Raw genomic sequence first — 10,000 nt, 5'->3', positions numbered from 1 at the left:
GCGGCTGCCGGTGTATTTGGCCGATCTGGACGAGCACTGCTTGCTGGGCCTTGACTACCTGACGCAGAGTAAGGCGTGTGTCGACCTTGGATGGAAGCTGGTGAGGGTGCACGGTGAAGATGTGTCCTTGCTTCCAGAGGTTGGCTGTGCAGAGGTAGTTACGGCTGAGCAACTGCACCTTGCCCCCAGGACAGAGTCTAGAATCCGGTGTCGACTGTCAAGAGTGATGCGTGGAGTAGAGGGCCTCGTGGAGCCCATCCAAAACCTGCAGCTGGCTGATGGCGTAGCGGTTGGGCGGAGCCTTGTTGGACCAGGGGAGGGGTTAGTTACAGTGTTGGTAGCTAACTTCTCTGATAAGGCCCAGAAGGTGCCAGCTGGTGCAAAGCTGGGCACTTGTGAGGAGGTGGAGCATCCAGAAGAGTCATCGGGGAGCAAGGAGTTGGTTGGTGTGGGGCCGTTGCCTGACTTCCTAGTGGACTTGGCGCACCGGAGCGCCGCTAACCTGGCGGAGGTGCACCGACGAGTTCGTGGCAAGCTCAAGGTAGCCGGCCATGCCATGAAGGAGACCTATGACCGGCGCATGAGGGAAGTGAGGTACAACATAGGTGACAGAGTGTGGCTGCATAACCTGCATCGGAAGCGAGGGCTCTCGCCAAAGCTACAGAGCCCCTGGGAAGGGCCATACACAGTGGTAGCGGCCCTTTCTGATGTCACCTATCGAATTCGCAGAGGGCGAAAAAGAACCGTCTGTGTTCACGTGGACGGCTGTGGGGTTACCCTGGCCAGGAAGCTACTCCCTTTGGGGCCCTGGTGAAAAAGAAGATGACGTTAGCCCCAGTAGCGACGATGAGGACGTGGCAGAAGCTGACCGAGATGGGGGACGAGCATTTGGACAGTGAGGGCGATGCAACAGACGTCAATGGTGACCCGAGCCAGGTCTTGGGGCAGGAGATACCCCTCTGGGTGCCACTGCCAATCTACCCCCCGCCCACCCTCCTCCAGAGCGACCCAGCGACAGTGAAGAAGCCGCGCTGGATGAAAGATTTTGTGTTCTGAGAACTAATTTTATTAAAATTTTCTGTAGTTTGTTTCAGGGTTTAGATATGTCCAGAGCAGACGGGTCATCTGCTTGATAGGGGGGGATAATGCTACGCCAGTGGGTCTTTGTCTCTGTGCGAAACATGTGTTAACATGAAAAGGATGACCTGGGCATGTGTTAACATGAAGGGACCTGGGTAAACATGATGCAGCTGGCTGTGAGCGGAGGAGCAGAGGAACAAGCCAAGAGACGGAGTTGGGTGCTGCTCCTGTGAAGACCTCGTTTTGTGCCTTGTGACTGATAACGTTGTGTTGCCTGTTATTTAAACTGTATCGTGCAGTGTGACATGCTGGGGTTTTCCCCCCCGTATTGTGCCTATAGAAAGTGTACTGGTAAATAACTTGTGTAAATAAAGGAAAGACGTCATTTTGTGTTTATTTCGTGCCCTGCCTGCCATTTGGCGTTTCCCCTCGTGTTGTTCGGACGCTGTGGTGCTCGGTGCCTCTTGGAGCTGTTCGGTGTTCACGACCCTGTGGATAGCACGCCGTCTGCCTAGCCTGCCTTGTGTTGGTGGCAGAGAGACGAGGCGGTCGGCGTAACAATTATATATATATATATACGTACATATATGTACATGTGTATATATATGTATATATGAACGTATATATATATGTATATGTATACGTATATATGTATGTATATATATATATATATATATATATATACGTATATATATGTATATATATATGTATATATATATATATATACATATATATGTGTGTATTTATATATATACGTACATATATATGTATATACATATATATATACGTACATATATATGTATATACATATATATATACGTATATATATATATATATATATATATATATATATATATATATATATATATTTATATATGGAAGAAAAACCCACAATACAAAAACTAGATTTATTGAAAATGAGACTACAGTTTCGAAATCCACCTGGATTTCGTGGCTGCTCATCCTTGTCGTCCTCTTCTTCCTGGTCCTTGGTGTAATCTATCCATCCTCGATGTCCACACGTCTTCGAAGATCTCTCACAGGTTCTCCTTGACTTCGGATTCATCTAGACTTCCTCGTAGTCCTTATCCAGGTATAACTCAGCGGTGTACTCGTTCACACGTCCTTGCAGATTTTGTCCAGGTCCTTCTTGGCTGCATGCTCGTCCACACATTCTTGTAATCTTTGTCTGGATGTACAGGTGTCCAGGCAGGCGACGTCCTCTTTGGCATCTCAGGACGGCTGATACCTGAGCTGATGAGCTCCTGGAGTTTGACTGGACCCTTTCTGCAGTAGGGTCCTCCTTCAGTGCCATATCGGATGTCAGTAAACCAGATTATACACGTAAGGGCCAAGATAGTAGGAGAAATAGAAAGGCAACAGAGAAGAGGGGAGTTTAGTGTCACTAGCCAGTTATCTACATGACTGCAGTATTTAATGTTCGTCTTTACTTTATTTTTTTCTTTTTTTTCTTTTTGTTTTGCTTTGTGTTTTACTTTCACAGAGATAAAGAAAAATAGGAGAGGGAGACGTCAATAGCAATCCACATGGACCTGGCTTGAACTACCAACTGTAAGAGTAGATAAGGGAAACGACAACGGCAATCGGCAAGGATTTACTTGAACCAATTATCGTTACACAGAGAAGAAATAAATATAATATAAGAAATTGCAAATCATGTATGAGTCACTCATCACGACTAACAAAATTGCGAGCAAAAGAGATACATCATAAATCTTTATGCCAGCAACAAACTACGACAGCAACAAACCCTATTAATGAAAGGGTTTCAGTGTCTTGTTCTATGTGGATGAGTGAGTGTGCATGTGTGTGTGTGTGTGTGTGTGTGTGTGTGTGTGTGTGTGTGTGTGTGTGTGTGTTGTGTGTGTGTGTGTGTGTTTGTATTTCTATTTATGTATGTTATGCATTATATAAGTATATTTATGATGTGTATATATACATATACATATATATATATAGATATATATATAGATGTATATATATGTATATATATGTATATATTATATATATGTATATATATCTATATATCTATTTATATCTATATATGCATGTGTGTATATATGTGTGGGTATGTATATATATATATATATATATATATATATATATATGTGTGTGTGTGTGTGTGTGTGTGTGTGTGTGTGTGTGTGTGTGTGTGTGTGTGTATGTGTATGTGTATTTGTATATGTGTATGTGTATGTGTATGTGTGCGCGTGTGCAATGTGCGTGTGCGTGTGCGTGTGCGTGTGCGTGTGCGAGAGTGAGTGAGTGTGAGTGTGAGTGTGAGTGTGAGTGTGAGTGTGAGTGTGAGTGTGAGTGTGAGTGTGAGTGAGTGAGTGAGTGAGTGAGTGAGTGAGTGAGTGAGTGTGTGTGTGTGTGTGTGTGTGTGTGTGTGTGTGTGTGTGTGTGTGTGTGTGTGTGTTCGTTTGTTTGTTTGTTTGTATGTATGTTTGTTTGTGTGATGGCAGAGAAATGTAGTTGAGAATTTTTAATGCAGTATCATGCTACCTGTTCTTCCCTTCAAGAATGTAATGTTATTGCACTTGTGTTTTTTATTTTTTTATTTTTTATGGGGTTTTGAAATGCTTCCCGGGATGGCATTTACATACATACCATGCCCACTGTAAGTTTAAGGTTTTAATTGTTTTTACACATTGTTTTTACACATAACCAGCCAATAAGCCAACTACAAATACTGCCTGTTTCACCTGTTTACCCTTTTCCTTGATTTTCAAAAATGTGTTCTGGTAACATATTGCTGTAACTTGTATTGATAGCAGTAGTAAAAAATATGTTTTACCTGCAAACTTGAGGAAAGATGAAATTAGGTGAGGTCACAAGGTCTGCTAATTGACTTTTTTTTTGCAGAGCCATCTGTGTACAGACATTTCATAAAACAATACTACTATGAACACATTTTCCCGGCAACAGTTGATTAACCCTTTCCTGACGGGTGGTATTCATAGTGGCCCGGGCCCCGCTGCCGGGCCCCGGGCTCATATCGTCACCCTAGCTTGTGCGACCGCTCATGTCCAATACCAGCATCCCTTGCCTTTTCTTCGTAATACTAAGAACCCATGTTGTATTTTCTGTATTATTATTTTCTATGGTCTCTATTTGCCATATTTTCTGATAAATCAAGAGTGTAGGATATTTTTGTTGTTATATAGAATCCATAGTTGATCATTATTTGCTCTATAGTCTGAATAAGATAAGCAGTGTGTGGTATGATGGAGTTGAAACCGTAGGTTTTGTATTTTCTTTTGCCTTTTTTTTTTTTTCCAAGTTATTTTATAAGATAAACTTTAGTTTCAACAGGTTTATATTATCACTTCCATATAGATATAATTTTATGTTGTGTTTTTATAAGTACATGATTTTTTTTTTTTTTTTTTTTTTAACCAAAAACAATATTTTCAGTGTAGTCGATTACCGACGTAATGAGAAAAAGTGTTAGAAACTACTTAATCACATTTTTAGTGGAAAAAAAATAATATTTTGCCATAATTGTAACAAAAACAACCTCATGGCATGGCCATGCATACACCATGGCATGTATGTACATGCCACCCATCGGGAAAGGGTTAAGAGGAAATAAGGTGTTAGAATTTTTTTCAGGTCATTATTTTCAAATTATTTTTGCTATATAATCTTTGCTTACGTTTTATTAATTCTTAGCTTTCTTTCATATGAAACAGCAACCAGGAACAACAGAAGCTTATCGCGAACTCTTCAAAGATCTGATGCAGGCGAAGTTGAAATATCAGCAGACAATGGACTCATTACTAGGAGGCAGCCAAAATTCCAGATCCATACTGTAGATGGTATTGTGGACAAAATGGAGAGCCACTGGGTGAGCATTAAAATAATAAGATCTTTTTATGTCTTGGTCTGCACCATTTAGGAATAGGAAATTGTGGCATTTAGGTGCAGGTTGGTAGATAATGAGTAATAAGTAGGAAAACTGGCCTTCTTATCCATTGAATATGCTTTTTTCAGCATATTGGGTGTGAAAATTAACAGTTCAGTCATTATCTCCCAAAGACTTACATCATCATCATCAGCTCCTTAGCCGAGGCGGCCGTGGGTGCACCCATGAGTAAACAGCTTGTCTCCATCTCTCCCAGTCCATCGTCATTCTGTTCAGTGTTATACTTCCTTCTCCACTCCAGTCTTTGAGATCATCCATCCATTTACTCTGTGGGCGTCCCCTGCCTCGACTTCCTTGCATTTCACCTTCCATTACTGCTCTTGCTGTCCCTTCTCCACGTACAAGGTGCCCAAAGTACCTAAACTTCCTCCTTTTCATCACATCTACAATACTTTCTGGCTCATATCCACAAATCTCACATATCCTATCCTTGACCCATTCATTCGTTCTCTTGTCTTTCCAGGTGATCCTTAACAATCTTCTGTATGTTTTCATTTCAAATGCCCACAACCTCTTCTCGTCTTGCTTGCTAACTGTCCAACTTTCGCAGGCGTACAAAGAGTACTCATTATGATTGATCTCATTAACAGTATCTTGCTTTTCATGCTTACATTTCTAGCCCTCCAGATGTTGTCCAGCGATGCCAGGGAGCTAGTAGCTCTTCCAATTCTTATTCAATTTTTTTCTGATCTCCCATTATCCGTTAGTGTTGAGCCTAAGTAGGTGAAACTCTTGACTTGTTCAAGCTTGATTCCATCCACCATCACATCTGTTACTTGGCCATAGGTGATCTCTGGTTTTCCAACAACCATCACTTTACTTTTCTCTGTGCTAATCTCCATTCCGTATTTCTTTGCAGTTTTCTCTGGTCTTTTTGTGATCTCCTGAATGCCATTGCACTCTCTTCTACTTACATAGAAATTGTTTATAGTTCAGTGCAGACTTCATGCCATTTTGCAAGCAATAACCTCATTGAATTGCCTTTTTTAATTAGAATTTTGAACAGAACAATCAGAAAAATAATGTTAATTGTAATTTCAATTTCTATTTCACCAAATGAATGTACATTACACACTCATTTGCAGAAACTGTACTATTTGCATGAAATATAAATACAGGGAACAATTCCAGAAGTGTCTGTAAATAAATATTCAATGAAGTGAATACTTATTGATGTCTACTGTTACCAGACAAAATCTATCTTGCAAATTAGGTAGGTGGTCACATACTTGTCTTGATAACAGTACCCGGATGCCAACTAGTAGCCAGGATAGCATGTAATTCAGGAGCCATGGGTTCAGCACCAAACTTCTGGAGTTAAGAAGGATGCTGTTTTACCACCCTTCAGCCTAATGATCACCTCCTTAACTTCTGTTTGGGTAGGAAGTTCCTTGCTGATGGGGTGACTAGGCCCTGGGATCACAGGACATGATGGTCTTGAAACAGCTGTTCAGAATACTTATCCTAGTTTTCTTGCACTCCAGCATGATCTAAGATGATATGTCCATCTACTAGGTGAGCTGCACTCCTCTGTAGGGAAGGCTTCCTGTTTAACTTTCTTAGGGTTTGGAGGGTAGAACAAAGGTACTTACAAAGATATGGCCTTCAATCCTACATGCTTAGGAGCTTGCAAATCCTAACATCCAGCTAGTTGACTGTGACATGCATCTGTGTCTTCTAGTATCTGGCAGTCACCAGTAATTGCAGTAGATTAAACTGTTTTGCGTTTAAAGGTATTCCATGCTGTAACGTGATTAGAGATAGCCATGGCATACCTCTCAGCACCTCCTCTTCCCTTATCTGTCCAATTGAAAAAACCCTGTTTACTGGATGGATAGGGGATTTTGTAGTGTACCCAGAGGATAGCTATGACCATTTCACGAACAGTATCACTAAACTAGTAAATTCTGCATTTCTAGAGGATCCATCAAAGATGTGATTGATTCCTTATCTCTATCCATATACAAGGTCTCAGGTTGGAGCAGTGAAACAAGGAGCCAGAATTGCTTTACCCAATGCATGTAAACACATGCCATGCATACTTTTTAGTCTTTAGTTCATTGTCTTTACACATAGGTGGCTCCACAATAAGAATAACTGCATTAATATTGCTGGCATTAGTAAAAATATTTTTTTATGAAAACTGTTACAGATGGTCCACATGCTCAGCCACTAAGGAGTCCATCAGTAGACCCTAGTGACTGCTCCTGATCTCCCCATTTCTTGAAAGTATGGAAAATTGTATTTTCCTCTTTAATACTGTTGATATCTTTACTGTTATTATTCTTATTGGTATGATAATTAAATTGTTATTGATATATAAAAAATACAAAAATAAAAAAAAAAAAAAAAAAAAAATTAAGGAAAAGGTGAGATAGGTAGGACTAATAACGGACTCCTTGGCGACTAAGCACTTGTAGAGCCATCTATGTGTAAAGACAATAAATTAACTATATTATAGTGGCATAGCATTTATTCCTGCCATCTGTCCCAATTGGGTCATTTGACTCATGGTGGCTAAGCACTTTGTAGAGAGATTTCACAAACAGTACTACAATGACCTTTTTATTTTCTCGGTGGAAATAGGTTAAGCTTAGGGACCTCACAATTTCCTAGAGGAGACTGTATAAGCTCCTGAGGTAAAGGGACCAACAGAAGTCTTCTAACCAGCTTGATCACAGCTCACTCCACATTGGAGTCATTTAGTACAATGCGTAAGTCTCATTTAGGACAGCCGATGAGTGACATGTGAGGTTGGGAGCTCTACTGCCAGCAGATGTGAGTGAGATGTGATGGACTTGGGAGGGTCAATGAAATGGGTCATAGCTTTCTGGTTTATTGTTGAAGACAGATATGAGACCCATGTCCCCGGGTCAAGGATGAGATGGTGGAGCTGGAGCCTGTGTGGCTAGGTCTGTCTGCCGTGTCTCTCTCTGCTTTACGAAACGTGTCCTGTTATGCGGTGGTTCCCTTTGACGGCAGATGTTTTATTCCTGTGCGAAAAGAGAAAGTCAGACAACCCTGCATCCGCCCAAGGAGAAGTACAGCTGATGGACAAAGGTGTGAAGTGTACCATCCTGTTTTGCTACGTATTGTTGACATCACTCAGCCATGCACAAGGCTTGTCCCTGAGCCGTCTGCAACACTTGGAACACTGCCTGGAACAAAGGTTCTGTTCAGTATCTACAGATGGTTCCTGTGTGGTCCAGTGGTCGCTATGGTCGTCACATACCAGGGTAGTGGGTGTGGCGGGGGTTTCACATTGAGGTGCAACATTCAGTAGCGAAGAGAGTTACATCGTTTTCAGAAGCTGAAATATAAGTGTACCAGGCCAGTAAAAGGGCTAAGGAGGAGGCTAATAATATTGTTTGTCAATCACTTACTAAGATGCCAAGAAAATAAGAGCATAAGAACAAATTGTCACAAGAAGGGTAATGTGTCAAGTAAGGTTACTTTGGATTTGTGAGGATTAGTGAATTCAGTAGAGTACCATCATATTGAAGAGAGAAAAATTATTTGTACAATATTTCCATATCTTTGGCTAAATGGGCAGGTACTAGGTGCTTATCTTTAGGACACAAGGCAGCTGGGCCTGAACTTAATTCTAACAGTGTGTGTCTCAGGCACTTCAGTTGTATGAGCATAAGTGCGCAAAATTTTCTTGGTGCGGCTTGCGCAGGATTCCTCATTTAGGGCCCATGAGCTGGGCTCAAAATTAACATGGGGTGATAATTCAACACTGTGTGTCTCGGCACATCTTGGGTGCTTCAATCATATGAGCATTTATCTCGGTGCAGCAGGCACCGGATTCCTTCATTTTCAGCCTTGAACCCTTTATTAAAATTAACATGCAGTGATAATCTATATAAGCCTATATAAATTGTGGTATCTGTAGTGCATTACCAGAGCTACAATCATTTACAACAGAAGAGACTACCATCAATTAGTTACAGGTTACTTATTCACCAGTACCTTAAATTAAAGAAGCATAAATTCCAGCATTACTGAGGACAAGATATCGAACTTCGAGAGAACGTCATGAAAGCGATTTGGGTTCAGTTATAAGTCATAGGTGGTAAAATTCATAATCCTAGAGTGAAATCCATGTAGAGCAGGCAGGTAGGTAGATTAGAGATTAGTCAGGTGATCTAAATCTATGTGTGGATGAGTGACTGATTAGCACGGCAACTATTAAGAAATAGTAATAAAAAAAAAAAAAGAAAACAAAACAAAACAATGGTTGACAGCGAGAAGTTATGTAGTATAGAGTTAGTGTGTGTGTTCGTTGTGTGGCATGTACTTGAATTTGAAAGAAAGCAACTTGTATGGGGAAAGGGGTGGGTGGGTATAGGGAGGGCAATAGTTAATCGGGCACTAATAGGCACACTTACTTTTAAGGAAGGTTGTTGGTGTGGATAGAATTGCAACATACTGGCTGTGTTTACGAGGGTTCGTGAAGAGTTTGGCGAGGCAGGTGAACTGGATTAGCGAGGGGGGAGGAGTAGAGTGCAAGGATACATCTTCAGCGACTTTGTCAGGAGGGTAGCATAGGCGTGAGTTGTGAGCGCAAAATAGTAGGACAGATATACTGTGGGTCAGAAGAAGAGTTGGTAGCGATGGCTGGGAGGTGAGGAGGCACTCCTACAGGAGTAGCTTGTAGGTAGATAGTGTGGATCATGTTTTGTTGGTGAGGAGTGTGGTGGTACGTGAATTAGCATTGGCATTGTGAGGTTCTTGATCATTGCAGCCATCAGAGTATGAGCTTGCTGGATTATTGTTTAAAACAGGTAAAGACCCCCCAAAAGACCCCATTGTCTTTGGGTTAAGGACGAGGTGGTGGAGCTGGAGCCTGTGTGGCTTGGTCGTGCATGCTCTCTTCTGTCTCGTGACATGTCCTTTATGCAACGTTTCCCTTCGAGGCGATGTTATTCCTGTGTGAATAGAAAGTCCGCACCCATGTCTGCCCAAAAC

This window comes from Penaeus monodon, chromosome 36, assembly GCF_015228065.2.
Source record: "Penaeus monodon isolate SGIC_2016 chromosome 36, NSTDA_Pmon_1, whole genome shotgun sequence".
Classification (NCBI taxonomy): Eukaryota; Metazoa; Arthropoda; class Malacostraca; order Decapoda; family Penaeidae; genus Penaeus; species Penaeus monodon.
Note: the sequence above shows the minus strand (reverse complement) of the source record.